The 13,595-nt window shown below is 39.2% G+C and overlaps 1 protein-coding gene across 4 annotated transcripts in view; it reads left to right on the top strand.

The window, feature by feature from the left end:
• Positions 1–13,595, top strand: part of LOC120956963 (uncharacterized) — a 46,476-nt gene that overhangs the window by 1,356 nt on the left and 31,525 nt on the right. For 2 of the 4 annotated variants that reach the window (XM_040378822.2, XM_040378817.2), the window contains exon 2: positions 274–479. The exons of 1 other annotated variant lie outside the window; for it this stretch is intronic. The gene's annotated coding sequence lies outside the window, so the exon portion shown is untranslated. Of the gene's footprint in view, positions 1–229; positions 480–13,595 lie in introns of all 4 variants that reach the window. One more of the 4 variants, XM_040378818.2, reaches the window with a different exon arrangement.

Below are 13,595 nucleotides of genomic sequence, written 5' to 3'. Positions count from 1 at the left end.
AAATGCGGAACTCTGTTGAGAATGTCTTTCGGAAGTGAGTTTGTCGAGCGTGTGCGGAATGGTGATGCGTAAAACGAGTTTCTGCCCCAAACTGAGGCTACAGCGACGGCCGAACGCAAATTAAAACGTGTGTAAATTGTCTGGAGTTTGTTTTTTTCCACGATCGTGCGTGATCAATTGATCGTTGTTTTCATATTGATATCGTAATATGTTGTGCTGACGAAAATAGGATCTAATTGTTCATTCGTTCGTTTTGGTTTGGTGAACATATAGCCCCGAACAGTGATGTGTGTGTTTTTTACTTCTATCGTGAACACCAACGACTAGAGTGATCAAGCGAGCAGTTTGACCAAGATCGTCCACCTGACACTGACCCTTACGCATCTGTGTACACGGGGTGTTTGCCTTCGTGTCAGCGACGCACCTGTTCCGATACTACGCGCAGTTATTCCAAGGAGGACATCTAACAGCGGAATAAGGTAAGAAAAATGTGCAGCATTTTCTCCCTGTATGGTGAAACGAGTGCAACGTGCAATGAGAAATTGCCTTACGCATGCGTGTATCATACAACCCGTTTATAGCATTCTAAATATTTGGGCTGTTTTATGAGGCGATTTATAACGATTGTGCTGAACATAAATGCTCTAAAGAAGGGAATGGACATTTAGAGATTTACCAGTATTGGAAATGGATGACAATGTAGTTCATCTTGTATAAGAAAATGATTTTTTTTTCTTCAAATTTGATTGTCAGTAAAAATCATCAATTACTTTATGAGCCTGTAATGATGTAATTTAAACCTATTAGCCGATAAAACAATTTTCCAGGGTTTTCCAGAGGTTCTCTCATAGTTGTGAGACACTTCCTTGACTCTTTCTTATAGGAAGTGAGCTTCTATGGTTATTCTAATTGGACTATACGGCACCCTTTAGGATTAGCTCCTATTGGATTTTACCAACAAGGGTGCTATAGAGTCCAATTAGCATTACATTTAGTTCATTTCCCGTAAGAAATAGTTAATAAAGTCTCCCACAGTTATGAGAATTCCTGCAATAAAACCCCTGTAACAGACGAATATATTTCTACCAGTTGAACTACTATGGCGAAATAGTTATCAATAAGCAATTTCTACGTATCTGAGGCAGTTGGGTGCAGAAAGTTAGTTAGCTAACTTAAGTAGATTCATAGATTTGAGTTGTTTTCTGTAAAAAACAAAAAAAAGGTAATTTATTAAAAATAAGCACAAAAATATGTCTGCCTTCTACATGAATTTATGGAGTACGATCTCTTCAATGTTTGCAGTTATTCAAACACTACTGTTGTGCTATTAATGTTCGGAGCTAATTTAAATTCCCGAATTCTTTATTATCTTTCATCAAGCAACAAAAATCAACAAGTAGAAAGAAGCAAAGATTTTCAAAAGAGGAAATAAGTAGAGAGAATCGCCTGTGTGTTGTTGTAGCGTAATTTATGGATAGTCCCGGGTATCTGGTTCCGCATCAGTAAAATCACTGATTTTGTTAAGGAAAGGAAACTAACTAAGAAAAGAAATAAAAAGGAAACAAAAGGAATTGCATTTTTTTTAGAAAACAAGAAAGTGTACCCTTATTATCACCTTGCGATGCTATCTTACGCCTAAGTCAACGACCGTCCGTGGTAATAAGTCTGCCACACATTCGAGCATGATTATGTTTATCCGCTGTCAGATAGTTGTTTTCTGTGTGTGTGTGTGTGTGTGCTTTAAACCGGTCCTTGTATTAGGTCGACCACTTGCCAGATTGTAGGACGCTATACGAGGACCGTCAACAAACGAAGCGAGTACGCTTTGTGTCGTGTATCTTGTTAACAGCGTTTTAATAATGTTCAGGAATTAGACGCAAAACAATGGATAGGCTTAGGTCATAAAGCCGTCACTCTGCCATCTACGATCGTGTAGCTTGATCTGCTGGTAGAGATCATCTCCAGGAAGAACGAGAGACTAAAATAAACCAGCAGATAAGCCGCTCGAGCGAATTAAAGGGATTGCGTGTGTGTGCAATTTATGCTCGCCTGCGATCGATCCTCACAGCTGATCGATTGCGTCAGCGTTCGGCAGCAATAAAAAAACAGCATCGTGGCGGTGTGAAGCGAAGGAGGCAAACATAACCCATCAACACCATCGGTAGGTCAATCGAAAAAGCTCACACCACCACCACCACCACTAACACCACGATGAATTGCGATGAGTCGCGTCAAACACCACGTGATTGATAAAGAGAGGTAGAAGAGGCGCACTTTGCCGTGTGGTTTGGTTGGTTTGGCATTTATTCCCCCGTTTTGGATGCATTTGCTGTTGCCGTAATGGAGGTTGCCCGCATAAGTGTGATTACGATTCGAGGGCAATCGATGGAAAAAAGGGAAATTACAAGATGTTTAGAAAAAAAACCCCGCTTGTAGTTGGAAGAATAACTGCTCACTTACCTTGTTTTTTTGCGAGGCGCAACTCGTTTCGTTGTTGCTCTCGTTTCTTCTTCTTTTTTCACTCCTTCTTGCTGGTAATGCGTCTATCGTTCGGCGTGGGGGGCAGTACGGTTGCGTATTTAATCGGTTGAAGATTCACAACATGTTTCCGTACGTTCGCAATGTAACGCAATGATGCAACGTAAAAGGTGCATTACCTGCATTGCAACCTGTGTGTGGATGGTCGAGCTAGAGTGCCGTAGAGCGTGCAATTAATGTAAAGAATGACAAAGAACAATGCTTTCCTGTGGCACATAGCACACAGCGCACAGCTGAATGGTGATAGTGAGAGCAAATTATTTTTAGTGTCTAGAATGTGACGAAATGTATCGTCACAACGGGTGCAGCGATGGGTTGTGCTGCTGTGTAACAATAGTGGGGAAGAGGAGCAAAGAACAAAACACAACAACAGAAGGCACTAGATCGTGCCAAAGCTGACCGACTTGACTGGCTGAGTCATGTGGTCTGTTCATTCATCCGTAATGGTATAAGATTAGTCACCACGATCAGTTCCCTCTGTTTGCAGGGCATCACTGCACTGCTTAGAAGATGTGTGTTTGATTTGTGGCTTGAAATTGTTGTGTTTTTTTATTATAAATTCCGACTGCACATTGTAATTATGAGTCTAATGTAGTCCAAACAACAATGAGCGATATATTCCAGTTACATTCCAGGATTTTGACATTTATTCAATGGATTTTTAATACTTACTTAAGGTATTGAGTTGGCTAGAAGCTTCCTGTTGGTAATATCAAAGGTATTTTGTTTATTTTTATTTTAAATTCAGTATAAAAACTGTTGATTTGTTCACAGATAACATACTTAACCATGATGTTCTATGAATTCCTAAACACTGAAACTGATAGCAAGTTTACAAATATTTATATTAAGATGGCCCAGGACACATCAAAAGGGAGTTGTAAGACTTAAGGTATAGAATATAATTTCGCATTGGATTTACATTTATGTTATTTCTATCCCTTTTGCCAACAACCTTTTTCCAATAGAGGTCCTGTAAATACTGAGAGACGTTTAAAACTGAAAAGTCAATAACATGTCAACTTCTATTTGGTGTAACGTCCCTATTAGTGAAAGGCAAAACAGCTCCGACCGGCTCCAGACCATTTCAGACCAGGCACTGGAGCTCCGGACTAATGGCTCAATAGAGACTGCATTGTATGATAGCGTAAAAAAACGAATCTATCTTCTCGCAAGTGTGAAAACTAACACTCGACGTGATTGCAGTAGTAGACCTGCATGACGTTGTGTAGCATTCGTTGGTTTCGTCTCATTTATAAAATTTCGCCCTGATGAGATCACCCATTCTCGAGATAATGCAACTGTATAGGTTGATAACAATATTGAAAACTTATCGATTTGTGTATAAATTCCCTTAGACATGATTTACTCGTCTATTTACCGACCGTTTTGGACGTCCGACTCCTCAAATGAAAGGTCGTTAGGCTGCCGACAGTATATTTTAGTGCCCGTACGGTTCCGGACATTACAGGACATGCCGGCATGTACAAGCTTTTGCGACTTATTTAGTATCTCACAGCCTGAAAGTCAGTTCTAGCTTACCGCTCCCCTCCATTCTACGCTTGAACTCACGACGGACTTTTTTTAGTTCGACGTTAAGTTAATTATAATATTTACAGAGGGACACCGTTTATTCGGGTACCTTTTATCCGGCTTTTCGTATATCCGTGTTGTTGAGTAATGACAGTTCAATTCAAAGTTCATATTTGAATACCGTTATCAGAGAACATTATTATAATAAAAATGTCTAAAATTCAAGTCAAATTTCGAATATTTTCATTGCACAAACAAGAAGTTCTTAAAAAATGACTAGGTTTTACTGAAACTTAATTTAATTTAAAAAAAGTTAGTAATTTCTGATAAAATGGGCTCACAAATGGACTTGGGCTCATTATCCGTGTTATTCGAGTATAACGGCCGAGGCAGAGTCCCTATGAGCCTGGATAAAAGGCGCTCCGCTGTATGTTGAAATTTAAACAGATTGATCCTATATGAAGATGTGTTACAAACTATTTTAAGACAAATCCAAGGATTCTATAGAACTTCAAAACCATAGGGTTTAAGTTGGAATGTGTTTGCAGGGGTTGTTATTTTATTTCAAGACAGCCTTCAAGATATGAGAAATGGTGTTCAATGTCGCAAATATTCCACAAAATTATTACTGTTTTAAACAAAGGTCCTGCAAAGATGTAATGTTATGCTCATTATTGTTTACATTCACTGTTAGTACTCTAAAACGAAATACAAATGAACTAAACAATACATTCTAGTTACACAAATTGACATTTACAAGTTTACAACAAATGTGTCAACAAATTCCTCGCACAATACGACCACGCTTAATGATTTATTTTAAAACGAATTGCACACTAACGCATGCTGGTCCATTGGATACGTGTGCGGTTGCAAATGTACAGCACCGCTCCAATAATGAGGATAGAGGGAAAGAGTGTTATTATCATTAGCCTACCATCAGTTGAGCACTGAAAACTCCCGCTCGACAGGAATTTAATCCTCAAATTCCCTTTCTGCCACTATTTGCAAACCGCTAAGCTTGTCGTTTCTCCACCCTCCCATCGGCTTCAGAAGCTCTAGCTAGATGAAAACGGGAGAGGTTTTGCCAAGGTGCACACACAGTGCTAAATACAGCCAGCATAATCAACCGTGTGGCCGCTTGTCATCGGTAACCGCACAACCGTCATCGTTACAATGGTAACCACTACCACCAGCATTGGGGTGAGCCATGCTTCGGCCCATTTAGCTGCAACCACCGGATTCAGGCTAGCCTGGAATTCCCAGTGCTCGTGTGTGCTTATTGGGTGTGTGTGTGTTTGGGCTCAATTCGATGCGTTAATGTTGGTGGTTGGCGATGTGAAATCCAACCCAATGCCGCCTGCACACCCGCTAGAAACCCGTTCGAAATCACAAAATTTATAAATAATTACACAATTATTTCCAGCCGTGGTGGGGATAGTGCAGACAGCGGGTGGGATTGAGCGGTGTTTGGCGAACCGGACCGAACGCAGGGACAGTTGGTGTGATGATGAGCTAATGATGCATTGCAGGGGACTGTATGCTGCAGTCAGGGACACGGTGATGGGTTTGATAATGCACACTCGATTTAGGCGATTGCCGGGCAAAAAAACGCAGCAGAGCTAGTGTGTCGCTGTTAAATTAGAGAGGATGGTAGGGTCATTATATGTGAAAGAAAAAATATATAATAACCATGGAAAATGGTTGCGGATTTTGCAGAATAAATTGTCCACGATGCCGTTGTCATACTGGGGAAAAATTTCAATGTGACAGCAAAGGGTGACCATATTTTTGCTCTCCACGTATAGAAAGATCATATCAAAATAATGCAAAAACAAGAAATACAAGGCTGAAGCATTGTCTGTATTAAAGTACGATGTTTTAATATAACAAAAAAAAAAATCATTTTCATTTAGCGTGAGCTTTTTGTAGGATTTACTGACACTTTTGTTCATTTTTGTTGACACATATTTTAGATCCTCTTTCAGACTTCTTCATTGTGAAGCTCCTCATGGAGAGATTTCTGAGGATTTATTTTCTTATTAAAATTAAGGTTGAATCCATGTTGTAGTTGTTGTTGTTGTTATAGAATCTTTGAACCTCATGGTTCTCTTTCGCCTCTTTTGAATCCATGTGTCTCCCCAATATACATAGGAAACAGATCACAAATTCGCTAACAATGGGGCCCTTTCCGTTTGAAGCTCGTAGGCTGAAATTTCAGCCTGTCAGCTGTTTGCATTGTATAGCAGTTTTCGAGCAGCTATCTGAGGGAGTATAATATACAGGTGGGCTTATCCAGGTGGGTGTATGAATTTAGAAGACTGATTTTTATCGCTTCTGCTTCTGAATGCAGATTTTAAGAGTGTTTTGAATATTCGTCAAGCCTCCACAAAGCTCGTTGGAGCAAAAGTTTTCACTCGTTCTGTCAAAAAGTGAATTTCAAATTTGATTATAAAAAAAATGCTATGAGACCACCTGGACTACATACACTTTGATTCCAGATTCGATCACCTGGTTTCTTTAATGCACCTTGGGATAAATGTAAACAAAACCGTGTTTTCGAGCAGGTACTCGAATCTAATTCTAGCTTTTAGGCTAAAATTTTCTAGACTGAAAATCGCAGGCTAGTTTTTTGTGTGGTTTTGTATGGTTTGTTTACATGATTTCAGCCTCCAACTGTCAAACTCCATACAAAAAAAAACTGACTAGAATCGTGAAGGCCCCCAATTATATAAAAAAGTGTTAAGACAAGGCAACACAAAAAACCCTGCACCTTCACTATGACGCATCTAATATGTCCAAGAAACGGTAATGTATCCGATCCGAAACGGTACGTACGTCACAAACAAGAATTGTAATTGGTTTTCATTATAACCAATTCCATTTCCAACCATTTTGCATCCACCGCAGAGTCTAGTGCCTCGGTATTCTAATCGGAAAACAGCTGAGAGAAATCTTAATTTATCTTAATTGAACCTTCGTGCTATGGAGCAAAACCAGGCAAAAATCCACCCACCACCGTACTCACGCTCCAAGTATTCGGTTTAGCGGTAAATAAAAAAAAAAAAGAGCTTCCAACTCCGATTGACATCAATCGGGGGTACCAACCGTGGAACGTGTCCGGCAACGTGCTGGCAGTGTCTCAGAAATACTCCCCAGATTCATTGACCGGAATTGGATTTGCATACGTTTGCACCGGTTACTTCTGTGCGCGGTTTTGCTACCGCTGCTGCTGCTGCGTGAGGAAATTCAAACATTACCACCCTTCTTCCCTCCTCAGTGTGTCAGTGGATTTGGTTTCGTGGATTTCGACGCTCCCCTAGCGTTCAGTTCAGAAGAACAATCTGATGGTGTAGTTGCAATATTGCATGCCTGAAGCAATTAGAGCACAAGTGGAACCGTACCGGCGACATGGATGGGGGGATGGGTTTAAATTTCAAACCACATGGGCTGTACACTGGTTGGTTGGGTTTACTGTTTGGGTGTGTAACGTAATCTGCTTTAGAGGTTAAGTTTTGCGCTTTTGGGAAGCTCCATTTCGCAAGGAAGGTGTGACCTTGGTGCGTTTCGTACTGTGAAGTGTCTTGACAGGGAAGCCATACTGTAGGTAGGTCACTCCAAGAGGGGTTTATTTAGGAGGGGGAGATAAGATTGCACTTAACCGGGTGTTGATTCCTACTTACTCTATTGGCCTTACCATAGTCCTCTAAACGCTTCTTGTTGTTATTTGCTGCTCTTTTGCACAAGGATTGATGGAACGATGTTTAAGCTATTTAAAAGCTTAACTGTGTATTTGAGTTTAAGATTTTTTGGATTTTTATCTATATTATACGCTTAAAATTACCATTGTGATAAAACACACGACAAATAGCTGAATTTTCCAGTAATTGTCTAATTATCAGGCTTACGAAATCCTGAACAACTTGAAGCAATGATCCCAAATTTATCCAAAAAGGTGGATATATCTGTCCCTACAACTATGAATGGAACCATTTTACTTTTAAAAACACTTTGCACAAGATTAAAAAACATAATGTATATAATTGGAAACGTATAAATGTAGTCTAATGTTTGATCTAGTGTAAAATACCATTTTTATAAGAATAACAAGACAAATTCTATAGGAAATAGTGAAATTTCAATTAGAATACTAATGAAGAAAAATCACACTGGGATTTTGTTCTGATATTGTAGCATCTCATTATCCTGATTACACTACTTGAGCTGTGACGCCCTGATCATGAGTTCTGAAAGTTTAGATCCGATGGATATGGTTCAGAACAAATAGGAAATTAGAATCATCTAGTCAAATCTTTAGGATGTAAAACTGGGTCGGTCCCGTAGTACAGTTGTCAACTCCAACGACTCAATAGCATGCCCATTGGCTATTTGGCTGTGTGGTACTGTAAGTCTTGAAAGCCTTGTATAGGCCGGCATGTCCGCGTAGGACGTTTACGCCAAATAGAAGAAGGATGAAAAACTGGTAAATATATGTAGAACAAAGAACATCATAAACAATACAAACATTTCTAATGTCAATAAAGTGTAACGTGTTGAAAAAGCTAGCTCTCTGATTGATGTTTTAATGCTGTTGGAAGCTGAGATGCAACAGATGAGTCTATTAAATGTTGAAATTTGAAAAGTATTTTCATAGATATTGCAACAAAAACTATGATATAGACACTGCAAAGACATAGACTTCACTATCTGGAAAGTGAAAATGTAAGTGCATATACTACATATTGTAACCATTTGCTTGTACAAAATTTATAATATATAATTTGATTTAGAATTCATTGGTTGTTGTACATTCAAAACATTACTGTCGTCCTTGGACGTCATTTTGAAGCACCGGCTCGGATGCTGTCGACGCCGTTGGAAGCCCATTCGCAGTGCGACATCAAGCAATTAGCACATTGCAACCTCTACTCCGCGCGAGAAAAACAAGCCCGTTCCGATGCCGTCTGTCTGCTCCAACGTCTTGATCGCAATGCTGTTTGTGAGTGTGTGTGTGTCTAGTTGTTACCCATTTTCCACCATGTGACGACGGTTACCACCCTGACCATGATCGTCACGAATGGTTGAACACTAAACGGCGGAGGGGGTTGGTTGTTGGTTGTTTGTGGCCACCGTCGACGGTGCCTCTCCGTCCCCCCGGGGGTGGAGAAATTAATCAATCGCTTTAAATCATCACACGAGATGTGAGCAAGGGGAAAGCGTGATGGGATGGGATGGAGCGCTGGAGAGCAACACGGTTGTCTAATTTATGAAACAATGGCCCTGACGGGTAGTTGACGTGTACCTAAAGAGCGTGTACGGTGATTGTTTTTTTTTTATGTTGCGTCTATTGCTTGCAGTATGTTGTGTATGGAATGGGATTTTTGAATTGAAACACATACCACAAACACAGTGGTGTAAGATTGTACTATGTGAAGGTAAATTGAATGTCACTACTAAACGGTATGACCTTCTAGGTCATTTAATGCCTTCGATTTGTTTGCTACGTATAGTTATTGTTTGAAAAATCCATTTAAATTCCCTTTCTTTTAATTTATTTACTATCAAAACACGTTATAAATCCACAAAACTCTACACTTGTTTATCGACGAGATGCTGGAAAAAACAACACCCCGATGATACTTTGCTGTGAGAGTGGTGTGGGAAAAGCCAGCACCATATCGATTCAAATGCATCCAACCATTAAATTGCTTCCCCGTCGATGCAACACCGCCACCAACCTGGGTTGGCTGGGCGGATGATCATGACTTATGGTGGTGTAAAATTAATTTGACACCCTTCGCGTACACGGCCGCCATATCAATCGGGGCAGGGGGGAGGGGGGGGGGGGGTCTCGTGGTGATGGTTAAAAATGCTGATTTGTGCAAATTATTCACGCGTATCGTTTTGCGCTAAATACAACAAACAAAAACTCCCTTTCGGGGAGTGTGAGAGATTCATAATTTCATCTCAATCAAGGCCGGCCAAAGGCTGTCTGTTTGTCGGTGGATTGCCCTTATCGTAAATGATGTTAAGCTTGTTTGGCGAGCAGGCAGTAGAGGATCAGAGTTTGCAGTGTAAGGGGGGGGGGAGGGATTTGGATTTGCGAAAAGAATTGCATGATTTACGGTGCAGCGAGCAAAATCAGGCGTTAATTATAAGCTCATTTTCCGTTGTAACATTTTATTTATTTTATTGGCTTTGCTACACATTCTCGCCCCCCCCCCTACGATAATTATGGGTGTATTGTTTGAGCTTTGTTAATTAAATCAAAGTACCGTCCGAATGAACATGTTCTTTTTGAATTAATGTGTCGGGGGTGGAATGAATCTTTTTTGTTTCAACTCCAAGCACATGCATAGAATGGTAATCGGCACATAATTCGATTGGTTGATTGCTCCATTTCATAAATGCAGTGCAACATCCAATTGGTATTGTTTATTTTTTTATTAACTCGCATACATAAAATCAAACCAAGCGCAAACTATGCACTGTGCTTACAGACAGCGCTTCCTATTTAGCTCTTTTTTTCTCTTGCACCGCAATTGTTTATCTTGCACTTGCAGCATGCAGTTCACATGTAACTTAGTGCGGTCAGCATATATTTGTCACCTTGACAACGGTTGATTGGTTCTATACGCGTAAAGCATGCACAAGGGGCAGTGTGTGTGTGCACACTGTGGTACTATGTGCACCTTTTGATTTGCTGTTGAGTTGTATTCAAACGTAAGCGATTAACTTTGATGGGGTGTGAGTGCATTATCGTTATACGTTTAATGGCCTTACATGTTTTACTTACATTTTAATATTTGTTCACCCCTATTGTGATCTCTACGTTGAATTGATAAAGTTGTGTCTGGTGTAAGTAAAGCTTTAAACCAAACCTGCTTCCCATTGAACAGTTTGTGTCGATTGAATCGAATGCATTACAAGTCAAATGAAGCTGAATTGGTTTTTAATTATCCACAATCCATTCATAGCGCGCGACTGTTTTTTTTCTCATTTGGAGCGACGGATCCTTATTTTCGTACAAAAAAAAAATGATTGCTCATAAAATTGGGAACCGATAGGTATATGAGCCGATTTAATAGTATGTTTTCTACATGTACCTTAAAAAATATTTAAAAGTCGCGTAATTCATGTGTTAAAAACATGCTATGTCTTTGTTAATGAGAGTGTGTAATAAATAATGGCTAAGTAATGGCTTGTTACAAATAGTGGGCATGTTTCAGATGTAGTCAATACAGTTATATGAGTTTTTGATAGCTTAAAATGCTTTCAAAATGCAAATGTATTTACAAGAATTTACAGGTACCATGTAACCGGATACTCATTTCTTACATGTATCTTTTGGAGCTTAGCACCTACGTGAAATCATAATAGCACCAACATGATTTTTGGAATAATTGTGTAATTACCATACCGAAGACGATAGTTTTTCAGTCCAGGATGTTAAAATAAACTGTTTCACTCCTTTTTAGCTTACCTATGCCTTATCATTACTCATTTTTAGCACATTTCTTTAATCTGTTCATGGTACATTTTTCAATAATGGGACCCTTCACGATTCTAGTCAGCTTTTTGTGTGGAGTTTGACAGTTGGGGGCTGAAATCATGTAAACACTCCATACAAAACCACAAACAAAACTATCCTGCAATTTTCAGTCTAGATTATTCTAGCCTCAAAGCTAGAATTAGATTCGAGTACCTGCTCGAAAACATGGCAAAACACCCGGCGCTCTAGCAGCAATCGAACCAACATGGCAAAACACCCGGCGCTCTAGCAGCAATTGATAACCAACAAATCGAACATGTCAAATCCCATACATTTTTCATGTTCGATGTCGTGTTCGATTGCTGCTAGAGCGCCGGGACAAGGTGGTGTTTACATTTATCCCAAGGTGCATTCAAGAGATCAGGTGGTGAAATCCATAATCAAAGTGTATGTAGTCCAGGTGGTCTCATAGCATGTTTTTATAACCGAAATTGAATATCACTTTTTGACAGAATGGGTGAAAACTTTTGTATAAACAAGTTTTCTAGAGGCTTGACGAATTCACAAAACACTCTTAATATCTTCATTCAGAAGCAGAAGTGATAAAAATCAGCCTTCTAAATTCATACACCTTGAGATAAGCCCACCTGTATATTAACCCACTAAGATAGCTGCTTGAAAACTGCTATACAATACAAACAGCTGACAGGCTGAAATTTCAGCCTACCAACTTAAAACGGAAAGGATTCCAATGCTGGAATATTCCTAAAACCAGGTGCGAAATAAAAATAGCACCAGTAGGAGTTAAAACAAATGATCATAGCATTTCAAACATGTATTTAAAATACATAATGAACATGCTTGGGAATGAAAATACATATAATTGATTCAAATTACTTAAATTTAACACTAACTAATGGGCAAAACTATAAAGTATAGCGAGTGATACTTGATCTGTTCCAAATGTTCACAAATAAGGGATACTATCTACCAGATAACAATGTTATCTAGCAGATAAGAATGTGAAAGGATGACATGTGTAAGAATTGGTTAATGATTTTGAATTCGTTCATAATAAAAAAAATGAAAAACTAGGGATTCAATGGATCAGTTAAAAGAATTAAATTTTATTTGTTAACAAAATTTGTCTGTAACTGTGATATGAGAGGATTTTTTATCGTTTAAAAATACTTACAGGTGACAAAGTGGAATAAGTAATCGGCCAAGAGAACTGATTCACGCCACATTATCGGATGCTACCGGATAAGAAACTAACTCCTAATTTAATCATGTACTGTGATGGGAGCAAATTTACTAAACATATCGGTTAGTAAATATGATTTAGTAAAGGGGATTGATAGTCTCCTGGTTGGTGTGTAATATCTAATACCTAGATTTGATTTTAACGAATTTAACTTCGGTTCTTTGGCCCACCGATAAAAATGACTCATAAAGATGATAAATTGTATGTTTTATCTGTTGGAATATATTGTTTTTTTTTTTTCTTCTGTATTTTTCCAAATTAGAATGCATTTTTCATACACCACAGCAGATGGGTGTCATTCTGCTGCTTGTGAATAAAATTACCCAATACCCACCCAACTCGGTCCGTTCTGATTATGCAGCTTGATTGATAAACATATCAATTTAACTAAACTTCCCGCTCCTTTCGGCCCACGAACCACGGCACACGGTCATTTATCAGGACGGATTAGTAAAACAAAATACAAAAAAAAAAACAAGAACAGGATTCTCATTTCAAACCGCACTGCAAATACATATGCAATGAGGCGAATGAAAGAATTGCATTGCTCGCGAGCAGCTAAACTATTGATTTCAGCAGCTGCATTATTCCGAAACGCAGAAGGGCGGCTGGAAAAGGGTATAAATGCGCGTGGCAGCATTATCATTTAAGCGGCACAGCGAGAGAGTTGTGCATTGAACAAACTTTTGAATGATTTTCCGAGTCATATACAGTGAAAGCTGCACCGAAAGTGGTGCGCAAGCATGGGAAAACAGGCGTGTGTGCAGT

Source organism: Anopheles coluzzii, chromosome 3 (assembly GCF_943734685.1).
Source record: "Anopheles coluzzii chromosome 3, AcolN3, whole genome shotgun sequence".
NCBI lineage: Eukaryota > Metazoa > Arthropoda > Insecta > Diptera > Culicidae > Anopheles > Anopheles coluzzii.
The sequence above is the reverse complement of the archived record's forward strand: the minus strand, read 5'-3'. Positions and strand labels throughout refer to the sequence as shown.